A 24413-nucleotide genomic window follows, 5' to 3' on the forward strand; every position below is an offset into this window, starting at 1 on the left:
CAATTGAACAGAATGGATCACATCCCTTCAGCCCGCCGAGTGTCTACGGGCTCTTACAGCCTTGCCAGCAGCTTCCAGCACGTTACCGATGATGTACACCCCAGCTCCAGTCCCTGGCGTTCATGTTCCTTGGGACCACCTGATGAGTCAGAACCTGAATCAAGTTTATTACCACTGAATGTGCATCTTCAGTTTCCTATACCTCCTCACTGATGGCAGTATTGAGAAGAGGGCATGACCTGGGTACTGAGGGTCCTTAATGATGGATGCGGCCCTTTTGAGGTTCTGCCTTTAGAAGCTGTCCTCGATGGTAGAGGGGCTGGTGGCCATGACGCAGCTGGCTGAGCTTAACTTTCTGCAGCTTTTCCCGGTCCTGTGCAGTGGTGCCTCCACACCAGAGAGTAATGCAGGTATAAAGAAGGCAAGATGGCGGCAATATTCCATTAGGAGTTTGGGGAGATTTGGTTTTGTCACCTAAAACACTTGAACTTCTTCAGGTGTATCAGGGACAGCATTCTGACTGGCTGTGTTACTGTCTGGTATGGGGGAGGGGGGGCCTGCTGCACAAGGTCGAAGTAAGTTGCAGAAAGTTGTAAAATTAGTCAGCTTTATCATGTGTGCTAGCCTCAGTAGTATCCAAGACATCTTCAATGCAGTGCCGTAGGAAGCTGGCATCCATCATTAAGGACACCCACCACGCAGGACATGCCCTCTTCTCATTGTTACCATCAGGAAGCCTGAAGGCACGCACTCAGCGATTCCGCAACAGCTTCTTCCCCTCTGCCATCCGATTTCTGAATGGACATCGAACCTCACTACTTTTTTAAAATTTCTGTTTTGCATTACTTACTTTAACTTAATTATTTAATATACATATTTATATATAATTACTGTAGTTCAGTATTTTTTCTATAGTTATCATGTCAATGTAATCATTGGGTTGTACTGTTGCTGCAAAGTTAACAAATTTCACGACATATGCCGGTGACATTAAACCTGAAAAATATATGTGCTTCCAGAATCAATCACCAAATCCTTAATCACTAATTTTCAGCATCACTGTGATCACAAAAGTGGATTTTTTTTCCAATTGTGTTTTCCTGTAGAAAGCGTACAATTTATGTTTTTTTTTGTGTGAATGCTTCTTACATCCTGCAATGCTGCTGCGAGTTAGTTTTTCATTGCACCTGTCCACATATATACTTGTGCATATGACAATACACTCCACTTTGAGAATTTTAGTCTCTGCGGATTGGACAAGGTTTATCAGGTCTCTGGTCAGCATACTCTTTGCTGGATTGTGCGCACGCCTCCTGGTGTGGAATGCATCCAAAACAGTATATTGGAGCTGTATTCTGGTCAAAGCTGGAGACCAGCAGGGGAAACTCATCAAAAAACTTCTGAGTATTTCCAATTAGTGCTCAGTGCTTCAATGGAATCTGGAAAAAATGTGCTATTTAAATTGACACAGTTTGTATGGTAATCTCCCATGGCAAAAGCCAATTCTGTTTTTAATTGGATTGTAAGACTTGGTGGTAATTACAATGGAAAATTATCACAGGAGCCATGAAGCTATATCTCCCTCTGGTGGCCATGAAGGGTACAAGAGGTTTTACAGCTTGAGACAGTCAGATACATCACAGATTTGATCCTCCTGTCAAACTTGTATCCCATTAGGAATTCACTTGCATGGGCTAGTGTATGTTTTTCTCTTAGTAAAGACAAACTTGGCATGGCTAAATGCTAGGACCTTTTTATTTACAGAACAGCTTCAGTTCAACACTAAGTGCACGGGATCAGGTCACCATCAAAGCTTTTGGTTACAGGGTGAAACACCGGCATTACCACTGGGAACTGAAGTTCTTTATTATGTACACACATAATAACACATCTTCCCCCTTTAAAGAAAAACAAGCACAATACTATCTCCTCATAAACCTGCAAGGAACAATATTTTTTTTAATATAATTCTAATGAGCAAATACAGTCCCTTATTCACTCAGTAACTTTCAATCAGTCTCAGGTGGTTTGATGATCCTTTTTGGTCTGCTATTTGTTTCCACAGATGTATTGCTTTCATTTGCTGCATTAATATTAGAGACTTTCTGAGAACTCTGATCAGCATGTTTATTTTTTACATCTGCTGGCCCCTTTGGTGTACCGACAGTAGACATATCACAGCTATGGGTTGGAGCTTGTGGTTGTAGATCCATGTGGTTCCTTCTCAGAGGTGTTCCCCGCGCCGCCTGGATTTGGTAAGAATGTGGATCTACCTCCTCTCGTGTATATCCTTGCATGGACCATATGTCAGAATCAGAATCTTGTGTTCACACTTGATCTTCAGGTTTCAGGACTGGTAGGCTTTTCGCACTCTTGTCATGACACTGTTTCTGTTTTTGCTTCCCTTTCTCTTTAGCCTTTGACCTTGAGTGCTACCTTTAGGTGTCAACAGGTTTTTGTGCACTGGAAGGTTAGCGTGTAAGCGTATGCATCGACCCATCAGTATTTGGGTTGATGAAAGCCCATTCTGCAGTGGGAAACTTCTGTAAATCATTAGACTTTTGTGGAAATCTTCTCGTCTATCTTGCATTTTCTTCATGAACCTTGACCAAGCTCTCTGCTGCTCCATTAGATTTTAGGTAATGTGGGCTTGACGTTGTATGTCGAAACCTCCAATCATTAGCAAAGGTCTCAATTTCACTGCTTGAAAATAGTGGACCGTTGTCGGACACCACTTCACATGGAACTCCATGCCTCACAGACACAGCTTTCAGGAAAGTGATGACTGCTTTGATGGATGTTGATTCCAGCATTGCAGCTTGTGGGTAATTGCAAAAGTAGTCTGTAATATGACTGTTCCTATTACAATCAAATAAACCCCTTCCATCTTTGAAGTATGGCCACCTGGTACAGGGTGTTGTGTAAGTGGTACTGCCTGCTGCTTTGCTCTGTAGTTAAGGCATATTTCACATGAAGCAGTGGTCTGGCTGATGTCTTGGTTCATTCTTGGCCAGTACATCACTTCCTGAGTTCTATGTTTACATTTTTCCTCACCAATATACCCTTCTTCTGGATCATTCCTCTGCATAGCCACACTGAATCACAATCCTGTTCCCTTTGAAGACCATATCTTCCACTACTGACAGTTCAGCTCTGCACGCCCAATAATCCCAAATACACATTGAACAGTCATTCTGTGCTGATGGTCATCCATTCTGTATTGTCTCTTTGAGTCCTTTCATTGTTTCATCTGTCCCTGCTATTTTCCTAATCTGCTCTGTTCTATCAGGAGTTACTGGAAGGGAGGTGACAATCATGTCAACGTAGGCCTGTATATCTGCATTAACCTCTTGGTCACTCTTTTCTTTCTTGTTGACTGCTTAAGTGTCATGGTCCGGTCCATGAAGTCTGCATTCCGGTTCACGGTCCAGTCCGTGGACTCAGGACTCCGGGTCTTCCAGCTGTCCCTTGTTTGAGTTAAACATAGGCACCTGATTCCCATCTTTGGGCTTGGAATATAAGTAGCCTTGTGGTTGTGTGTGGGCTGCTGGTTTGTTTTGTCAGTCCCCCTTGGAGCAACCTGCCGGTGGAAGGCTAGAGCAGCTAATTGCCATCTTTAGGCTGCATTGAGGAACCATCCCCTCATGGAGTCTTGCTGTCGGTAGTCAGAGCTGTCTTTGCGGTATGGATTCGGTTGTTTCCTGGGCCAGCTGAGTTGTTGCCAGCCACTCTGAGCTAGGTAGGGATCTGGATGTTTCCGTAGCCAGCTGAGGTTGCTGGCTGAACTGAGACTTGAAGCTTCCCCGGAGCAGAGATGGAACTGTCTGTTGTTCTTTGGTGTTTGTCTCTTCTTGTCTTTGCCTCTGTGGGGTCAGCCAGGCTGTTTAGCCGTTGCCCTGCGGGGGTATCTGTCTTGCCTTGTCCTTGTCTCTGTTGGGTAAGTCCGGCCGTTCTGCCGTTACCTGACGGAGAGACCTGTCCCACCTTGGTGTGGAGATGAAGTTGAGTCCCGGCTTGTCGTAGGATAAGACCCGGCTCTATGTTGATGTTCAGTTCCCAGTCTGTCTCTCAGCTCCAGTCTCCGAGTTATCAGCCTCCGCATTTCAAGACCCAAGACCCCAAGTCTCGAGGATCCCAAACCAAGCTCAAGACCCAAGACCCCAAGCCTTGAGGATCCCAAGCCAAGCTCCAAGAACCCAAGCCTTGAGGATCCCAAGCCAAGCTCAAGACCCAAGACCCCAGCCTGCAGCCAAGCTCAAGACCCAAGACCCTAGCCTCAAGCCATGTCATGTCCTTGCCTGGTTCCGGGGTCTGAGCCCGAGGCAAGACCCAGGTTCTGGGTTCTTATCCAGTCTCTGGCTCGGAGTCCAAGCCTTTTCTCCTAGTCCATGGTTCCTAGTCCTGGTCCCGCTTTCCCTAGCCCAACTCTGCGTTCTTGTCCCTGCTCCTTGCCTGAATCCCATCATGTTCCTCCTCTAGTCAAGTCCTGTTCCTTGTACTTCAGTGTCTGTGTCTTGCATTTGGGTCCGTTCCCAGCCCCCTATTGTGACATTAAGACAATGTATCAGCAGCAAACATGTATTTTCCTGGTGTGTAGATGATCTCATCATATTTCTCAGCCTTATCAACATGCATTGTGTCCTCATGGGACAGTCAGTGGCTTCGACAATCAACTTCCCAGCTCTTTACTTCACCCCGCTCCCAGTTTCACCCATCACCTACCGCCTGTCCTTCTTCCTCCCCTCCCCACTCCCACGCCCATACACGGGATCCCGCCACTGTACCAGGGCCATGCAGGGGATGGAAATGAGGTGACATCTTCGAAAGGCAATGCCTCAGAAGGCAGAGTCCATCATGAAGGACCCTCACCATCCAGGACATGCCCCCTTCTCATTACCAACACCGGAGAGGGGGTACAGGAGCCTGGAAACTCTGACTCAACTTTCTTAGGAACAGCTTCTTCTCCTCCGCCATCAGATTTCTGTACGGCCCATAAACTCATGAACTCCACCTCACTTTTTGCTCTCCTCATCAACATTATGATGTGGGCGATCTTGGTCTTTGTCTATGATTGTTCTCGGCAAATCCTTACGCAGAAGTGGTTTGCCATTATTTTCTACTGGGTAGTCTCTTTATAAGACAAGTAACTTCAGAGTCTGTCAGTGGTTGTATATTCAGGATTTGCCATATGCACCAGCGGCTCACTACTTTTTGTTTTGTTTCTGATAGGATTTATCTTCACTGTTCTGCTGCCACAAAACAACAAATATCAGGACGTATGTCAGTGACAATAACCCAGTTCTGGGCTACAAGACCAAGGAGGTGGCCGGTCCATAACTGTCACTCCTTTACCATGAATCCTCCAAGACATGGGACACAGGTGGAGGGATAAACTTTGCCTCCAGGCCCATTAGAAAGGGCAGGTTTTATCAGTCCTGCTGGTCTGGTCTTGCCTCCAGGCCCAGCTCAGGCATCCCCTCCCTCTCCCAGTCTGTGCCCCAAACCCTCCCGGTGACAGCCGAGGCTGGGAGTGGAGTTTGATCACCACCCTGTGGCGCTTCGGGGGAACTGCAGCCAGCCCGAGTCTATGCTCATCTTCCCTGCAGGCATTTGATTGCTGGGTATAGATAAGCTAAATGGAAGCAGGCTTTTTCCGCTGGGGCTGGGTGAATCTGGAAATAGAGGTCATGAGTAAGGATGAAAGGGGAACCTGAGGGCATCTTCTTCGCTCAGAGGGTGGAGAGATTGTGGAACGAGCTGCCAGCGGATGTAGTGGATGTGGGTTTGATTGGAAAATTTAACAGGAGCTAGGACAGGCAAAAGGATGAGAGAGGGAGGGAAGGCGATGGTCCGGGTACAGTTGATGGGACTACACAGAATAAGTCTGGCACAGACTAGATGGGCTGAAGGGCCTGTTTCTGTGCTGTAATGCTCTATGACTCTAAAACCAGGTGTTCCGACCCTGGGATTTACCCCGAAGGAGGAAAGGATACAGACCACCCCCAATGACCCGGCAGCTGAGGGAGTTTTAAAAAATTCCAGACAAGATGGCGCTATGTTCTGATGTCCAATGTCGTGGCTCGGAAAGTTAGTTTTTTTTAGGTTCATAGCGATGGTTTTGTGGAGAGTTAGGGGACAGGTTAGGGTTTGGGGATAGTGATGAGGGGAGTTAGAGGTCAGGGGCAGGAGCCGGTGATTGAAGGCCTGGTCAGAGTGTGCTGCAGACGAAGGTCAGCGATCCGGAGCTCAGGCTGAGAAAACCATCAAACCCCCGGTCAGCAAGTCCTGGGTTAAAGATCCATACAGTCAGGAGTCAAGAGGACCGGTCACCACACCAGTTCAACAGGGTTGGAGGTCTGTGCAATTCTGGGACTCGAAGTCCGATGGTCAAACCCGTGATCGGCGGGTCCTGGGGTCAATACCCAGATGTCAGAGTAGTCTGAATGTAGCCCGATGTTTGTGAGTCTGAGAGTCCGGGCCAAGGACTGGAGATAGTCTGTCCTGACTTAGACTCAGCAGGCTGGGATCGATCAGAACTGCGTTTGGAAGCGGCTCAGGGAGGGCTGTCAGCAGCAACCGTCCTGTTGGTCACTCTTCCCAGCGTCTGGGCCAATAAAATTCATCCAACTCTTCCGTCCGGACTCATTTCCTCAGTGGTTCAGCCTCTGGGCCACTGCACCACAGCCACAGGGTACTTCCACAGTGTAGGACACAAAGCAGTGCAGTACAGGACAGGCCAGGCCCTTCAGCCCATCGTACCTGTGCAGAACACAATGCCAAATTAACCTATATCTCTCCTGCCTGTACATGATCTGTACTGCTCCATATTCAAGATTCAAGTTCATTTATTATCAAAGAACGTATAAATTATACAACCTTGAGATTTGTTTGTTCACAGGCAGCCACAAAGCAGGAAACCCGCAAGATCCTAATTAAAAAAGAATTAAAATAAAAACCCAATGCACAAGAGAAAAAGAAACACAAATCACGCAAACAATTGAAATGAACACCAACACTCTGAACCAAACTGAGTGCTCAGATCCGAACCCCGGAGCAGCCCAGAGTAGGCCCACAGCCTCGGCGTCAGTTCATCATATTAGTGGGCACGAAGCACAAAAGCCAGGGCCATTTTCATAGTCACAGTGCCATGGAGAAAGTGACCGTCGCAGAGAACGAGCAAAATCGGTTCTCGTCCTGACCAACACCGTCTTTTCATTCTATCCGGGCTAGGATTGCCAACTTTCCCACTCCCAGATAAAGGAGAAAAGGAGCAGTCAAATACGGGACACTTGTGTTTACCCCGAGAAAGACTACCATGACCATGAAGCCTTGCACGGGCACCTGTGTGCGCATACGTGACGTGCACATACGTGTACTTGCTGATTTTTTTTCTACAAATCGGATTTGGCATAATCTTCCCGATTCTGATACACTGTACATACATTATCTCTACTTCATATAGGCTGTGTATTTATCATATTATTCCTGCTTTTACTATATGTTAGTGTTATTTTAGGTTTTATGTGTTATTTGGTATGATTTGGTAGATTATTTTTTGGGTCTGAGAACGCTCAAAAATTTTCCCCATATAAATTAATGGTGATTGCTTCTTCGCTTTACGCCATTTCAGCACGAAAGGTTTCATAGGAACGCTCTACTTAGCGGGGGGAAATACAGGACAAGGGCGGTCCCGAATGGGACAAATCAATTTAGCCCAATTGCCGGGATGCCCCGGCTAATACGGGACAGTTGGCAACCCTAATCTGGGCTGGTGTTTAAATTGATCCAATGACGGAACAGCGAAAGACACCAGCGCCCTGGGGAGAGGAGTGAAGATCGTGGAGAGCGAGCAAGATCGGCTTGTGCCCTCCGATCTGGGCCAGCGCTTTGCACCTCGCACTAGGACTCAGGTACTGCTGCTGCGAGAAGGCCCCGGGCCTAGACCACGCTGCCGAGCGACATGGTCTGGGCCCAGATTTCGTCGTCCACTCCAAAGCCACTCTCAAGCTCTTTAAATCCGCTCGGCACCCAAAGCGGTCCAACATCACACCCGGGCCAGTTGTAGGAGCATGGAAATCAAATCTCCTCTGCCTCGGCCCCAACTTCTCCTTACAGTGCTCAGAGGGATCGACCTCGCTCCTGGGCCAGCTGTACAGCTGACTACACGTGTCTGAAAGATAAACGCATGAACACACACATTTTTCTCACACCTTGTTGCCTGGCGCAGGTGAATCAGGAGCCCAGAGGTTGGTATAACGCTGTACAATGGCTGTAGAGTTATCACAGGAGTTCAATTCCCACCGCTGACTGTTAGTACGTTCTCCCTGTGACTGTGTTTGGATTTCCCCGGACGCTCCAGTTTTCTCCCACATTCCGAAGTTGTACGGGTAAACTGTGAACATATATGTTGGTGTTGGGAGCATGGTGACACTTGCGGCTGCCCCCAGCTCATCCTCGGATGGTGTTGATCGTTGACGCAAACAGCATATTTCACAGTAGGTTTTATTGTTTCAAATAAAGCTAATCTTAAACACCTGCTTTAAGCACCACCCCTGACAGCCCATTCTGGGCCCCCACCACAGTACAGGCCTTTCCCCACATCCACTGGCCAGGGCCTTAACCAGCAAGCCGCTCCCATGTCATCAGATTTATGAGCTTGTGAAACCTTCAGATGAAGCTTTTCTGGAGTGGTGCAGGTTTGGTCACTGTACTGGGGCAAGGAGGGCAGGTGAGCTGGTCTGCCTGGGCTTCAAACTCCCAAATTCTCTCCCGCTGGTCCGCCTGGACTTCAAACTCCCAAATTCCCTCCTGATGGTCCGCCTGGGGTTCAAACTCCCAAATTCCCTCCCAATGGTCTGCCTGGGCTTCAAACTCCAGAATTCCCTCCTGATGGTCTGCCTGGGCTTCAGACTCCAGAATTCCCTCCTGATGGTCCGCCTGGACTTCAAACTCCAGAATTCACTCCCGCAACCTCACCATCTTTAAGATGAGGAGCATCAGTTTTGTCAGACATCGGCTGGACATCACACTCGAATTTGTCCCTCACCAACAACCCCCCAGCTCTGAGTTTCTCTCCGCAAAACTAGACTCTTGGACCAAGAATTGACTTTGAAATGTTTGAGGCCTTTGCTCCGTGAAGAACGACAGAGAAAGGTAGAGGGAGAGAAAGAAAGTGAAAGAAGAAACACAGATGATAAAAGTATGATTAACAAATGTCACAACATATGCCAATGATTTTAGTCCTGATTCTGGAGGGCTATGAGGGAGAGAAGAGTTAGATTGATGTTGGAGTAAGTTAAAAGGTCGGTACAACATTAAGGGCTGACGTATTGTGCTGTTTTATGTTCAATGTTCTAAAGAGAGGGAGAGAGGGAAAGTGGAAGAGAATAAGGGAGGGGAAAAGGAGGAGAGAAGCGGGGGGGGGCATAAAGAGTTTTGCTTTGTGGGAGTGTTCTGTGGACTGCGACTGCCCTCTGCTGGTACTGCTTTTCTCTGCTGCTGCCGAGCCTGATGCGACTTCCGCTACAGTTCAGTAGTTGTCTGGAGACATCACTCTGCTCTGACCAACTCTCAGATCCCAGGGGCTCTACGCTGCCTTGTAGGGCTAGGGGGGGGAGATCGCAATAGGCAATGATTACGCTGGGTCCAGCACTGACCCTGAGATCCAACAGTGATGAGATCAGCCTCTCCTGTGAACTCCACACGGGGCGAGGTTCTGGGCTCTTCAGTGGAGGCAGAGACGGCAAACAAGAGTCACAACAAACAGACACGGGGTCTCCAACACGGTGACTCAAGCCAGCAGACAGGAGGGCAGTGATGGGAATATCGAGTCCGACAGATGTGGCTGGGATCCAGCTGTTCTCAGATCAAGTCACCACGTTAACTTCCTGCGCCTCAGAGCCGGGTATAGGGGTAGCTGAATGGTACTGTAGGTCGCGGGGATGGTGCTGGACAAACAGGCCAGGACGCGGCCAGTATTGTGGCTAGTGACTCCAGCGACTCTTTCAGAGATCTGTTATGATCCGAGTTTTCCGACTTGCCCCACATCCCACAAGCTCTCATTTTGTCAAAGGACTAAGTCCATTAGAGTGGACAGCCGGAGACTTCTTCCCAGGGTGGAAATGGTTAATACCAGAGGCCATGAACGTATAGGAGTGGACGTCAGAGGCACGTTTTTTTTCACACAGATAGTGGTGGGTGCGTGATCACGCTGCCAGGAGTGATGAGAGAGGCAAATAAGTTCGGAACATTGGGCACCATGGTAGTGGCAGTGGTCAGCGCAACACTATTACCGCCTGGGGGCGCCAGAGTTCGGCCTTCAATCCTGGGTCCTCTGTCACGGAGCGAGTCCCTGTCCATCCTCCCCGTGGAATGTGTGAGTTTTCTCCGGGTCCCCCCACAGTCCAACGACCGGGTAGGTTAGTTGATCATTGCAAATTGTCCTGTGGTTAGGCTGGGGTTAAATCCAGAGTTGCTGGGCAGCCGACGAGCCGGAAAGGCCCTATCGCTAAATGAAATAAACAGTTAACAAGGTCTTAGATGGTCACATGGATGATAGAAAAATGGGGGGGGGGGTCTATGTGGGGGGGAAGGGGGAGATAGAAATGGGGGCTATGTTGGAAGGGAGATGATAGAAAAATGGGGGGCTATGTCGGTGGGAAGGGGGAGGAATCTGGAGCTCCTGGAGAATTTACGAACCCCTTGCAGAAGACGCTGGGACTGAACCCCGAACACCAACGCCCCGAGCTGTAATAGCGTCGTGCTAACCGCTACACTACTGTGCTGCTCCCCAGTGCTCCCTCTCTGGGGGGATCTCCTTGTGGGTTCTTAAACATGGAATGGTATTCATGGAGATGGTTCTCCAGATACCTGAGCCAGGGGTTCCAGGGCTGGTTTGAGGATATTGAAGGAGTTGGACTTTTAGTCGTGGGAGGCTGTGGATACAACGGGACTGCCAATGTCTCCATCTGACTAAAATTAACACTGGGTCATTGGGTGCCACATACGTTGGACACAAGTGATGTCACCAGGAACTAGAGTTGGCAATGGAAATTTAATTATTGGCACGAGAGGGATCTGTTTCTCAGAGAATGGGAATGGACTTTCTCAGGGTCAGGATATACAAATCTTTTACTGGGCAACTCATCAAATCAGCACTTACAGGGACTGCAGCATTTTTACTTTTTATGGATTTTAATATGGTCTTGGCTTTATGATTGTTTTAATATTGTCATTTCAGTTTATTATGCAGAGTTTTAATTGTATTAAATCATAGTTATTTTTGTTTTAAGCTTTGAGACAAATCCGTGGAACCTCTGGCCCAGGTGCCAGAAGTGTAGATTGTCTAAAACAAGACAGTCTCTCACAGATGGTTTGCATTATAACTAACCCTGGTTCTGCCGCCTGCTTCAGTTTTAGTTTGGTCTAGCGTCTCACTACGGGAGTCGTAACAATCTCAGAGGGGAAACCAGGACCAGAGGGTGAGGTATCTACAGCACATTGTGGGACGTGCACACTCTGCAGGCCGAGTGGATTCGCCAGCAGCTCTCGAACGGGAAGGGGCGCAGCGGCCAGAGTCTTGCTGACCTCAGGGAGTGAGGGAGTGAGTGAAGACGTCCAAGTAAATTTTCCTGTGCTCCAAGATTGGCCATTCGGGGGCTTCAACACTCCTGTGGTTTCTTTCAATACATTTGATTAAACAGCATAGTACAGACCTTTTGGCCCATGATGTGCAGACCTTTTAACCTGCTCCAAAGATCAAACTAACCCTTCCCTCCTCCATAGTCCTCCAGTTCTCTACCATCCATGTGCCCGTGTCCTCGTGTGCTCTATCACCACCTCGGCAGAGCATTTCACGCACCTACCACTCTAAAAAAAAACGTACATCTGACATCCCCTTATACTTTCCTCCAATCACCTTAAAATTATGGCCCCTTGTATTAGCCATTAATTTTCTGGGAAAAAGTCTCTGGCTGTCCACTTATCATCTTGTACGCTCTCAAGTCACCTCTCATCCTCCTTTGCTCCAAAGGGAAAAGCACTAGCTCGCTCAGTCTTATCGCGGCTAAGACATGCCCTCTGCTCCAGTCAACAGCCTGCTAAACCTGGTTGTAAATTTTAATTCTCCTTCCCATCGCCACACCAGCCCATCCTTTGCTGCATCCGTTGCTATGGAGAGGCCAAACACAGACTGGAAGGACACCTCACATTCTGAGGGTAGCCTGTAACCCAATGGTAGAAACGTTCAATTTCCCCAAGTTCAGGCTCTCCTCCCACACACACCTACCCACCTTCCCCAACCCCATCTGACCTTACCTCCGATCAACCCCACTTCAAGGGGGATGTGGGCGGCGGGAGCTTGTAAACCACAGAGAGCGGCAGGTGCCTTGAACGGCAGCCAGGTACAGCAGAAACTGATATGGTGCATACCAGGCTGTTTAGACTGATCCATGAATGTGTAGGAGAATGGAGTGACGTGGATCATGTAGGAAAGAGAAATTTAGTGTGATTTTGCATAGACCTCATGGGCCAAATGGCATGTTCTGTGTTCAGCCACATGAACCAATGGGGAGACCAAGCTGCCAGTTAGAGAGGTGGGATATAGGAGAGCAGAGATTGGGAGAGTGGGCCAGAGTAGGATTGGGGAGCTGAGGTTTTGACTCGAGAGGCAGAGAGGAGGCACAGGTAAAAGTTTATTTTGTTGTTCATCTTGAGCACCTGACAGTGCAGGTAGGATGGGTGTCAGGACAGGTATGATGGGTGTCAGGACAGGTAGGATGGGTGTCAGGACAGGTATGATGGGTGTCAGGACAGGTAGGATGGGTGTCAAAGCAGGTAAGATGGCCATCAGTTTAGGTAGGATGGCTATCAGGACAGTGAAATGCTCCTCGTGCAAGTTGTGAGAAATTAGTAAACCTCACAGCTTCCCTGTCGACTACATCTGTGGGAAGTGCGTCCAGCGTCAGCTCCTGACAAACGAAGTCAAGGAACCAGAGCTGGATGTGGAGGTATTCTGAATCTCAGAGCATCGTAGACAGGACTTTTACTGGAAGTTATCCCACCCTAAGGTTTAGGTTTCAGAGAGGTGGGTGACCACCAGAGAGAGTAGGGGGAGCAGCCTATGAGTCAGGGTACCCTGTCCCACACCTCTGACAGGAAATGCTGTTATGTGGAGTGCGTGAGGAGGGCTGGATGGTCTCTCAGGGACTATCAGTCGTAGGCAGGATTCCCACACTGGACTTGGGTCTGAGACTCAGACTGGACTGCAGAGATAGGAGATTCTGTGATCGCAGAAGACAGCAGGAAGGTACCATACATTGCCTCCCTGCATGCAGATGAAGGTGTCCCTGAGCAGCTGCAGGATATTGAGGTGAAAGATGAGCAGTCAGAGGTCACAGTATACATTGGTACAAGTGACAAAGTTTTACTGACCTGGAAATGGGACTGTGTGAGAGTATAAAGAAGGTAAGCCTCAGGACTTGCTGGTGAGTTTCACTGAACAGGATTCTAAAACCCATACTTTGCGGATTGTTAGACTGATTAGCAGCAGCCAATACAAAGTTAAGGTTAAGCAGAGTAGCCATTCTTGGAGTGGGCCAGCATTAGAGTGGGGAGCTGAGGCTTTGGCTCAACGGGCTTCAGCATGAAGAGGTGGAGCAAGTGGACCAGGTGTGAGGGGGAAGAGCAAAATGGGTTCATGGAGAAGGCAGAGGTCAGAACAGGTAAGGTTTGGGACGTGGCTATGCTGAGAGGGAGTGCTGTGCAAGAATTGTCGGGATGTTGGTTCAGGTTACAGTGAGCGGAGGTGATGGTGAGTCATAGAACACTACAGCACATAAACAGGCCATTCAGCCCATCTAGTCCATACCAGATTATTAATCTCCACAGCCCCATCGACCTGCACCTTGGACCACAGCCTTCCTTACCCATCCCATCCACGTACCTATCCAGATTTCTCTTAAATGTTAACATCAAACCCACATTCACCACTTCTGCTGGTAGCACATTCCACATTCTTACCCCCAAGTCAAGGTCTCCCTCATGTCTCCCTTAATCATTCCACCTTTCACCCTTAAACCACAACCACTAGTTGTAGTCCCACCCGACTTCAGTGGGAAAAGCTTGCTTTCATTTATCCTATCTATACCCCTCATAAACTTGTACACCTCTAACAAATCTCCTCTCATTCTCCTGTGCTCTAGGGAATAACATCCTAAACCTTTTCAACCTTTGCATATAACTCAGGTCCTCAAGTCCTGGCAAAATCCCTGGAAAATTTCTCTGCTCTCTTGTTCCAAGCAGTGGGAATGGTAGTCAGGGCAGTGGTGTGCTCCTGTTGCAGGGTCCCTGATGACTGCAGTTGTGGGAGTTGCAACTCGTTACAGACACATTAAGGAAATAGAGCTGGAGCTGGGTGACCTTTGACCTCCAGCTGATACGGAGATGATCGATAGGAGCTACAAGGAGGTAGTCACCCCTAAGATGTAGGAAGGAGACTGTCAGGAGAGGGGAAGGGAATAGACAGACAATGCAGGGTATTCCTGTGGCCGTTGCCCTGGATACATACACTACTTTGGATACTGTTGTGAAGGGGGGGATGATCTATGAGGAGAAGTCACAACAAGCAGGTCTCTGGCATTGTCTGGTTCTGTGGCTCAGGACTGGGGAGAAGTGCGGTGCAGTGCTGACAGGGGATTGGGTAGTTATGGGAACAGACAGGAGATTCTGTGCGCATGAAAGAGGCTCAGTAGTTAAGGAGATATATTCGGATAGCAGATCCTGTGGGCATGAACGAGACTCCCAGATGGTATGTTTTCTGCCAGGTGGCAGGGTCAGGGGCATTCCAGATCAGGTCCTCAGGGAGAGGGTGGGCATCTAGAAGTTGTGGTGCACATTGATGCCAATGACATTACTAGGAAAGGGATTCGGTCCTATAGAGTGAACGTAGGCAACCGGCTAGGAAGCTGAAAAGAGTGAGTGTAGATTCAGCTGCTTGGCTGCTAAGTGAAGGTGAGGTGGCTTCACCGGTTGGATAGTTGTCATCTGTCCCAGTGGGTGAAGATCCCCTCCCTGCTGGTGCACCCTGGGAAACCACTCTTCGTCAGCTATCGGAACCTTGGGTAAGTGAGATGGTTCCCAGCTAGTGAAGAAAATGGTGCCAGGGAGGTCTCACCCAATTTTCTCGGCCCCGGGTGGGAGACAAACTGGGGGAAAACCCTCCTGCTGGGTTGCTTGCAAGACGTCCCCTCTACAAATGCGGGCCTGGTGTTTGGGCCTTCTCGGCCAGAACCTCAGGAACACAAACCACCGGGGTGGCATCTTATATTCTCGTCTTCGAGCTCCCCGGCGGAATTTTCATTCTCCAGTAAGAGATAGCCCCAGCTTCTTAATTGACATCGAGGATGACCGTGAAGATAGTTTAGGATTCTCTGGTAGAGCTGTGATAATTATTAATTCACATTTACTGATTTGAATGCTTGCCCCCCCCAATGCATTAGCGTTGTTATAGGTAAAAATTTGCCATTTTCTGGAGTTTTTATGTATTTAGATTCTTTTAGCTCCCTTTTCAATAGAGGTGGTGGTTTTAATGCTTCTGAAACACGGACTATAACACCAGAACTCCAAAGAAACTTAGAAGCAACAGAAATGTGGTTTCTTAGAAGAATGTTGAAAATATCATATAGAGATAGGGTAACTAATGAGACAGTACTCCAACGTACCCATACAAAAAGATCTGTAATGAGAACATTAAATGAGAGGAAACTTAAATTCCTGGGCCATGTCATCGGAAAGAGAGAAATAGAATGCCTTACGTTACAAGGCCGTATGCCTGGGAAACGCGGAATGGGAAGGCAAAGAGGAAAATATATGGACACTGTGAAAGAACTAACAGATCTAAGTGTGCGAGATATCATTGACGCTGCGAGGGATCGTTCAATGTGGAGAGCCATGATCGCCCAAGAGTAACGCGCAACGCACATGAAGGAGAAGAAGGAGGTGGTTTTAAGGGCAACACGGTTGTATGGTGGTTAGTCTAAGACTGTTACAGTGCAGAAACCCAGGTTCAATTCCCACAAGCATGTACATGATCCGCAACCATGTGGGTTTCTTCTCACATTGCAAAGACCTGCCGGGAAGGTTTGTAAGTTAAGGGCATGCTGTGGTTCTCAGGTTAAGATTCTAAATTGGAGAAAGGCCAATTCTGATGGCACCAGAGGGGATCTGCCGAACGTGGATTGGGATGGCTTGTGTTCCGGCAATGGGATGGTTGGTAAGTGGGAGACCTTCTGAAGTGAAATATTGAGAGTACTGTACAGAGTTTGTATATTCCTATATGAAAGGCAAGGTGAACAGGTTTAGGAAACCTTCTTTTCTGAGGGACCGAGGCCCTCGTTAAAATGAAAACTCATACTGTGTACAGGGAGAAAGGATCACATGAGGAACTTAAGTATAAGAAATGCAAGTAAGCAGTTGAGAGAAATCAGGAGGGCTAAGGGCAACATGAGGTTGCTCTGGCAGACAAAGTGGAAAAGAACCCCAAGGACTTCTGTAGCTATGTTAAGAGCAAAGGGAGAGCAAGGGACAAAGGGGGTTCTCTAGGAGGTCAGCCATGAGAGATAAGGGACATCTGAGAACAGAGAATGGTACAGCACAGGAATAGGCCCCTTGGCCCACAATGTTGTGATAACTAATTAAGTTAACAATCAAATCGTCAACTGAGCTCTTTTGCCTACACAACGCCTGTATCCTTCCATTTCCCTTACATTCATGTGCCTATCTAAACGGCTGTTAAAAATCTCTGATGTTTCTGCCTCTACCACCCCAGGCTGTGCATTCCAGCACCCTGTGCAAAAAAAAACCGTGCCCCTCACTTCTCCTTTGAAATTACTCCCTCTCACCTTAAATACATGCCCTCTGGTACTGGCCAGTTCAACCTTTGGGAAAAAATGGCCGCCTCTGTTGCCATGATGAGGCTAAACTCAGGCTGGAGGAGCAACACCTCATATACCGTCTGGGTAGTCTCCAGCCCCTTGGTATGAACACTGAATTCTCCAACTTCCGGTAGTTCCCTCCCCCTCCCTTCCTCTATCCCTATGTCACTCTGCCCCCTCCCCCAGCTGCCTATCACCTCCCTCATGGTCCTGCCTCCTTCTACTACCCATTGTGTTTTCCCCTATTCCTTCTTCACCTTTCCTGCCTATCCCCTCCCTGCCTCCCCTCCCCCACCCCTTGATCTTTCCCCTGACTGGTTTTTCACCTGGAGCCTACCAGCCTTCTCCTGCCCAGCCTCCCCCCACCTTCTTTATAGGGCCTCTGCCCCTTCCCTCTACAGTCCTGACGAAGGGTTCCAGCCCGAAACATCGACTCATCATTTCCACAGATGCTGCCTGACCTGCTGAGTTCCTCCAGCGTGTTGTGAGCGTTGCTTTGACCCCAGCATCTGCAGAGTATTTTGTGTCTTGGAAAAAGATATTGTCTGTCTACGCTATCTATGCCTCACTTAATTTATCTTGAATTATTTTTGCATATTTACTCAGGACACAAAAAGAAGGGAGGTAAAACAGCACTGAGGTCATGGACCATATCCGGATTATGGAAGAGGAGCTACTGGGAGCCTTGAGACAAGTTAGGGTGCATAAATCCCCAAGACCAGACAAGGTGTACCCTTGGTCATGGTGGTGGTGGTGGTGGGTGGGGGGGGGGGTTAGTGCATACAGTAAATTGTAGAGGTTCTGCAGAGATATTTAAAACCCCATTAGCCACTGGTGAGTTGCCAGAGGATTGGAGGACAGCTAATTTTCTCTGTTATTTAGGAAAAACTGCAAAGATCAAGCCAGGAAATTATAGGCAGGTCAGCCTGGCGTTAGTAGTAAGTTACTGGAAGGTATTCTAAGAGACCTGATATACAGTGGATTTCGGTTCATTGGGACATCATTTAATCGGGGCAGCTGCTTATTTGGGACAACTCTTAAAGAACAAAAACTAATTATGAAAGTAGCTAGGATTCTCTTCATTTATTTGGGACACTATGCAACTTAATTGGGACAGGAAGCTGTTGCTGAACTAGTGTTTCTCACCAGTGTTAATCGCGTGTACTTGCGTTGCTGATAGATACCACACTGTGCTCAGAGTGATCAGTTTTTGAAATAGTGTCAGTTGCGTGCACCTCCGTTTAAAAAGCAGTGATTTTTGCCACTGATAGTTGGCGAGGAATAAGCAGTAAGACAATTCAAAATTCTTTTGCTCACTGCCGCTTCAAGCATTCAGGCTTGGAGATGCCAGAAACAGACGGGAGTGAAAAACAAATGATTTCACTTCTTCAACAAGTTAGAAACTGCAAAGAATTTGAAGGCGTTGAAAATCATTTTGAATGTTACAATGAAAATGAAAATGTGGAGGATGCAATCGCCCATAGCATTGTATGAAGGCAGTCCATTATCTGCACTAAGTGTCTGCGCTGACTTTGTTCATTTACAGTCAATCAAAAGAACATGGCAGCGTACACTGGATGAATTCCTCTTTTGATAACTATTGGAATTTATACACACTTTTATAGTGCTATAGCAATGTTCTAACTTGTCCTGAATTTCATTTAAATACATTTGCTACTCAGTTAAACAGCTTATCTTTTTTTATACCTTTTCAACTATTTCCATGAAACCAGCAAACTGGGGCAGCTGCTTATTTGGATCAAAACATACTCATCTTGATGTGTCCCAATTAACTATTTACTTGTACAGACAGCGTATCGATCGTAAACATGACAGTTTGTGGTAGCTCGGTCCAACCACTTTTAGAGTTTTTCGAGAAGATTATAAACTGTGAGTGGGGCATATCGGGACTTGTCTGCGGAGCAGGAAGCTTCTTGATTATTATTAACATATTAAGGGCCAAGAAAGAGAAGTTCGGTTTAAACGGAGCAGCCATTGTTGGAGAGGGCTGGGGTTCGAATAGGAGGCATTGGCTCAGCAGGCAGAGGCTGAGGCTACTGTGTCATTTGCAATCATTTATTTGTTTATAGAACTTAAGTTTAACAAGTTCGGCAAGAAGAGGCTGAGTCAGTGACAACGGTGAATGCGAAACTCAAGAGGGAAGGCACTGTTGGAAAAGATACTTTTTTATTGTCTGTAAATTCTTGGTCCTTAATGCAGTTCAGCCAGGATGTTAGTTAAGGTGCTGAAATGCTTCTCTTGCAAGACGTGGGATCTCCCTGATGATTAGATTTGCAGGAAGTGCACCCGACTTCAGCTCTTGACTGACAAGGTCAGGGAACTGGAGCTGGAGCCGGATGTACTCAGGACCATTCAGGAGGATGAAAACCTCATAGATGCGACTTTTACTGAGGTGATCACACCCAGAGTACTGGCTTCAGACACTAGATGGGTGACCACCAGGAGAGATAAGGGGAGTAAACAGTCAGTGCTGGATCCCCCTGTGGCCATTCCCCTCAGCAACAAGCACACCCCTCACCATACTGCTGGGGGGAGTGATTGGAGGGCAAATGACCTATCAGGCAAGTGGCACTGTGGCCAGATCTGAGGCTCACACTTCGCCTTTCCAAGTCAGATAGAGTGATAGTCATTGGACATTCAATAGTTCGGGGAACGGACAGAGGATTCTGTGGCCTCAAAAGAGACACCAGGATGGTGTGTAGCCTGCCAGGTGCCGGGGCCCATGATGTATCGGAGTGGCTGCAGGATATTCTTAAGGGGGAGAGTGATCAGACAGAGACTGGGGTGCACATTGGGACCAATGGCATAGGTAGAAAGGAGGAAGAGGTCCTGCGCAGTGAGTATAGGGAGTTATGAAAGAGGCTGAAGAACAGGACTCCGAGTACCACATGCTCATCAGGCAGGAATAGGATGATTGTACAAAATGAACGAGTGTACAAATGATTGTACAAACGAGAGTACAAATGTTTGAGCTGTCATGGTCCGGTCCGTGAAGTCCGTGTTCCGGTTCATGGCCCGTCCATGGTTCGTTGTTCCGGGGTTTCTGGTTTCCCCCAGTTTCTGTTGTGAGCACATGATTCTCGTTTTGGGGCTGAGACATAAATACCTCTGCAAACCAGGGATTCCCTGCTGGACTGTCCTGTTCCCCTCCTTGTCTTTTCCCCACTTGCCTGACTCTCTGCTTGGATACCTCACCTGTGCCACCGTTGAGTTCAATCGCCAGTGCAGAGGTGGAATTGTCTGCTGTTCTTCGGTGTTTGTCTCTTCTTGTCCTCGCCTCCGTGGGGTAAGTCAGGCCGTTCTGCCGTTGCCCTGAGGGGGACCTATCTTGTCTTGTCTTTGCCTCTGTGGGGTAAGTCCGGCTGTTCTGCCGTTACCCGACGGATGGTCCTGTCCCACCTTGGTGTGGGGATGAAGTTGAGTCCCGGCTTGTCTAAGTATAAGTCCCGGCTCTATGTCTATGTACTGTCTTGTCTCATGTTGGAATCGTGTCAAAGATGAGTCCCGGCTTTTTGAAGGATAAGTCCCGGCTCCAGATTGATGTACAGTTCCCAGTCTGTCTCCGAGCTCCAGCCTCTGCATTCCGAGCCTCAAGACCCCAAGCCTGTCTCCAAGCCTCAAGCCTCAAGACCCCAAGCCTGTCTCCAAGCCTCAAGCCTCAAGACCCCAAGCCTGTCTCCAAGCCTCAAGCCTCAAGACCCCAAGCCTGTCTCCAAGCCTCAAGCCTCAAGACCCCAGCCTCCAGTCCTGCAGTCATGTTATGGTCCATACCTGGTTCTGGGGCCTGAGCCCACGGCAAGACCCAGGTTCTGGGTCTTTGTCCAGTCTCTGGCTCGGGGTCCAAGCCCAAGTCTGTGTTCTTGTCCCTGCTCCTTGTTTGTATCCTGTCATGTCCCTACTCTAGTCTAGTCCTGTTCCTTGTACTTCAGTGTCTGTGTCTTGCATTTGGGTCTGCCCCCACTGTGACATGAGCAACTCAGACAGGAGGGTAGGATGGCAGGTTCTTGGATGATTGGAACCTTTTCATGGGCAGGGTTGACCTGTATTGGAGGGACAGCTTGCACCTAAACTGAAGGGGAACCACTATCGTGGCCGGGAGCTTCACTGGTGCTTCTTGGGATGGTTTAAACTAGTTTGGTAGGGGGATGGGAACCAGAGCACTGGGTCAAAAAGTGGAGGGGTGTGGGTGTAGATGTCAGGGCCAGTAAAAAACAGGATGGAGCAAAGTAATAGATACAATAGGATGGGTAGCTTGAAATGTGTGTATGTTTATACTAGGAGTATTAACGGTTAAAGATAATGAAGTTTAAGGGGTAAAGGTGATGAGCATAGATCAGTACATGAAACTATGATGTTGTGGCCATTACAGAGACTTGGTTGAGAGAGGGGCAGGAATGGGTGCTTAATGTCCCAGGATTTTGATGTTTTAGAACAAAGTGAGGACAGTAAAAGGTGGGGGGGGGGGGTGAGGTTTACTAATCAGGGACCATATCACAGCTGCTTTTAGGAGGGACATTTTAATGGAGGGCTTGTCTACTGAGACGATATGGGCAGAAGTCAAAAATAGGAAGGGTGGGATCACTCTGATAAGAGTGTGCCTCAAGCCCACCCCCTCAAATACCACTGGGACATTGTGGAGCAGCTATCTGGCAATTTAAGAAAAGGTGTTAAAACAAAAGGGTTGTTATCATAGGGAGGCTTCAACTTCCCTAATATACAGTAAAGTGAGACCTCCTTAGTACAAAAAGTTTAGATGGATCAGGATTGTTAGGTGCATGTGGAAGAGTCTCTTAAATTGACGTGCGGATAATCCCACAAGATGAGGGGCTGTACTGGATCTGGTGTTGAGCAATGAGCCCGGCTGGATGACTGACCTATCAGTGGCCGAGCAGTTAGGGAATAGTGAGCATAACTCCTTAGGTTTTAAGCTAGCTATAGATAAGGATAATTACGGACCTTGCAGGGGAGTATGAAATTGAAGCAGGTCAAATTACGACAGGATTAGGCAGAAACTAGAGAGTGTTCATTGGGAACAGCTGGTTTTTGATATCCACATCCGATATGTGGTGGTTGCCTGTTGTATCCCTGCGGGGGAGTTTTTAAGTGGAAAAGCTGTTGCACTAGGGGAGATCCATTGTCTTGACCTCAGATGACTGGGTCTAGTGATGCGAGTAGTTGAGACAATGGGGGGTTTCCTTGGTTGTAGTAGACGATCGTGACTTCTTCTGGTCCTCATCATGCCCTTTGCTCTCCGCAAAGCGTTGCAGAACCACCTACCTCTCACATTGATCTCACCCGCCCAGTCTGCCAGAGCTGAGTTTGCATTCTAGGGCAGGCAGGTCCCTACCTCTCTGAGGTATGAGGTATCAGCCCCCTGGCTACTCTCACCTGGCTTGGCCTGCCTGTTGGAGCAGAGTACCTGTCGCATGCAAACAGCTACTTGTGGCCACAGGTGAGAGCTGAGTGTCCAGTGGGGACCAAAGGTGACTGCACCACCCCAGAATGGGAGTGACAAAACCCCTTGACCAGAGGTGCTACCCCTCCCTATATACCCCATATACCCTTCATCCAACATATGGTGGGTGTTTGAAGATCAACTGCTCAGAGCACAGGACAGGTATGTTCCAGTCAGCAGGAAGGACAAGGATGGCAAGGTAAGGGAACCTTGGGCGTCGAGAGAGCCGATGAACTTAGACAAGAAGAAAAAGGAAAAGTTTGTAAAACTTAGGAAGCTAGAATCAAACAGAGCCCTTGAGGATTATAAGGAAGCCAGAAATGAACTCAAGAAGAGAGTTAGGAAAACCAGGAGGGACCATGAAAACAACAGGAATACTGCAGATACTGGAAATTTAAGGAACACACATCAAAGTTGCTGGTGAACGCAGCAGGCCAGGCAGCATCTCTAGGAAGAGGTACAGTCGACGTTTCAGGCCGAGACCCTTCGTCAAGACTAACTGAAGGAAGAGATAGTAAGAGATTTGAAAGTGGGATGGGGAGGGGGAGATCCGAAATGATAGGAGAAGACAGGAGGGGGAGCGATGGAGCCAAGAGCTGGACAGGTGATAGGCAAAAAGGATACGAGAGGATCATGGGACAGGAGGTCCGGGGAGAAAGACGGGGGGGGGGACCCAGAGGATGGGCAAGGGGTATATTCAGAGGGACAGAGGGAGAAAATGGAGAGTGAGAGAAAGAATGTGTGTATAAAAATAAGTAACAGATGGGGTATGAGAGGGAGGTGGGGCATTAGCGGAAGTTAGAGAAGTCGATGTTCATGCCATCAGGTTGGAGGCTACCCAGACGGAATATAAGGTGTTGTTCCTCCAACCTGAGTGTGGCTTCATTTTTACAGTAGAGGAGGCCGTGGATAGACATTGAAAAGTTCTTGGAAAATTGGATTGAAGAGAATCCCAAGGCATTCTATACATATGTCAAGAGCAAGAGGGTAATGATGGGGAGGGCAGGATCACTCAGGGATAAAGGACAGAACACTTTCTTGAATGCACAGGATGTGGGTGAGGTCCTTAATACTGGTGGAACGCAGCAGGCCAGACAGCATCCATAGGAAGAAGCGATGTTTCAGGCCAAGACCCTACGTCAGGGCACTGACGTCCTGACGAAGGGTCTCAGCCCGAAACCTCGACTGTGCTTCTTCCAATGGATGCTGTCTGGCCTGCTGTGTTCCACCAGCATTTTGTGTGTGTTGCTTGAATTTCCAGCATCTGCAGATTTCCTCATGTTTGAGGTCCTTAATGAGTGCTTTACATCAGTATTTGATAAGGAGAAGGATGTGGAGGATAAAGAGAACAGTGCTGAATGTACCAATTAGGACACTGAGGTAAAGGAGGAGATAATGCTGGGTCTTAAGCATTAGGATGCATAAATCCCCAGCGCCTGATGGGATATACCCAGGATATTGAGAGAGGCAAGAAGAGATTGCTGGGGCCTTGACCAATATCGCCATGTTCTCTAGCCACAGGCGAGGTCACAGCAGTCTGGTGAGTAGCTAATGTTGTTCCATTACTCAAGGAAACCAGGGATCATCCTGGAAACTATAGACTAGAGGGTCTCACGTCAGTAGCACGGAAGTTACTTTAGGAATTGGATTAATGAACATTTGGAAAACCATGGCCTATTTAGGGAGAACAAGCATGCATGTGTGTGGGGCGGTTGATGTCTTTTAAGAGATGTTTAGATTGATACATGAATGGGAGGGAAATGGAAGGATGTGGACATTGTGTAGGCAGAAGAGATTAGTTGGCCATGGCACAATGTTGTGAGCCAAAGGGTTTGTACCTATGGTGTACTGTTCTATGTTCTATATTCTATATTACCAGGAAAGCTAATTAAGGCAGAGTACATTGTCTACGTGGACTTTAGCAAGGCCTTTGACAAGGTCCTATATGGAAGATTGGTCCAGAATGTTCAGTTGCTTGGCATTCAAGATGAAGTAGTAATTTGGAT

At 48.0% G+C, this 24413-nt stretch overlaps 1 pseudogene; it reads left to right on the forward strand.

Moving 5' to 3' along the window:
* Nucleotides 1–307: 307 nt before the first annotated feature.
* LOC140185999 (RISC-loading complex subunit tarbp2-like) overlaps nucleotides 308–24413 on the forward strand; it is a 35548-nt pseudogene continuing 11442 nt past the window's right edge.

The sequence above is a fragment of the Mobula birostris genome, chromosome 21 (genome assembly GCF_030028105.1).
Source record: "Mobula birostris isolate sMobBir1 chromosome 21, sMobBir1.hap1, whole genome shotgun sequence".
In the NCBI taxonomy this organism is placed as follows: Eukaryota; Metazoa; Chordata; class Chondrichthyes; order Myliobatiformes; family Myliobatidae; genus Mobula; species Mobula birostris.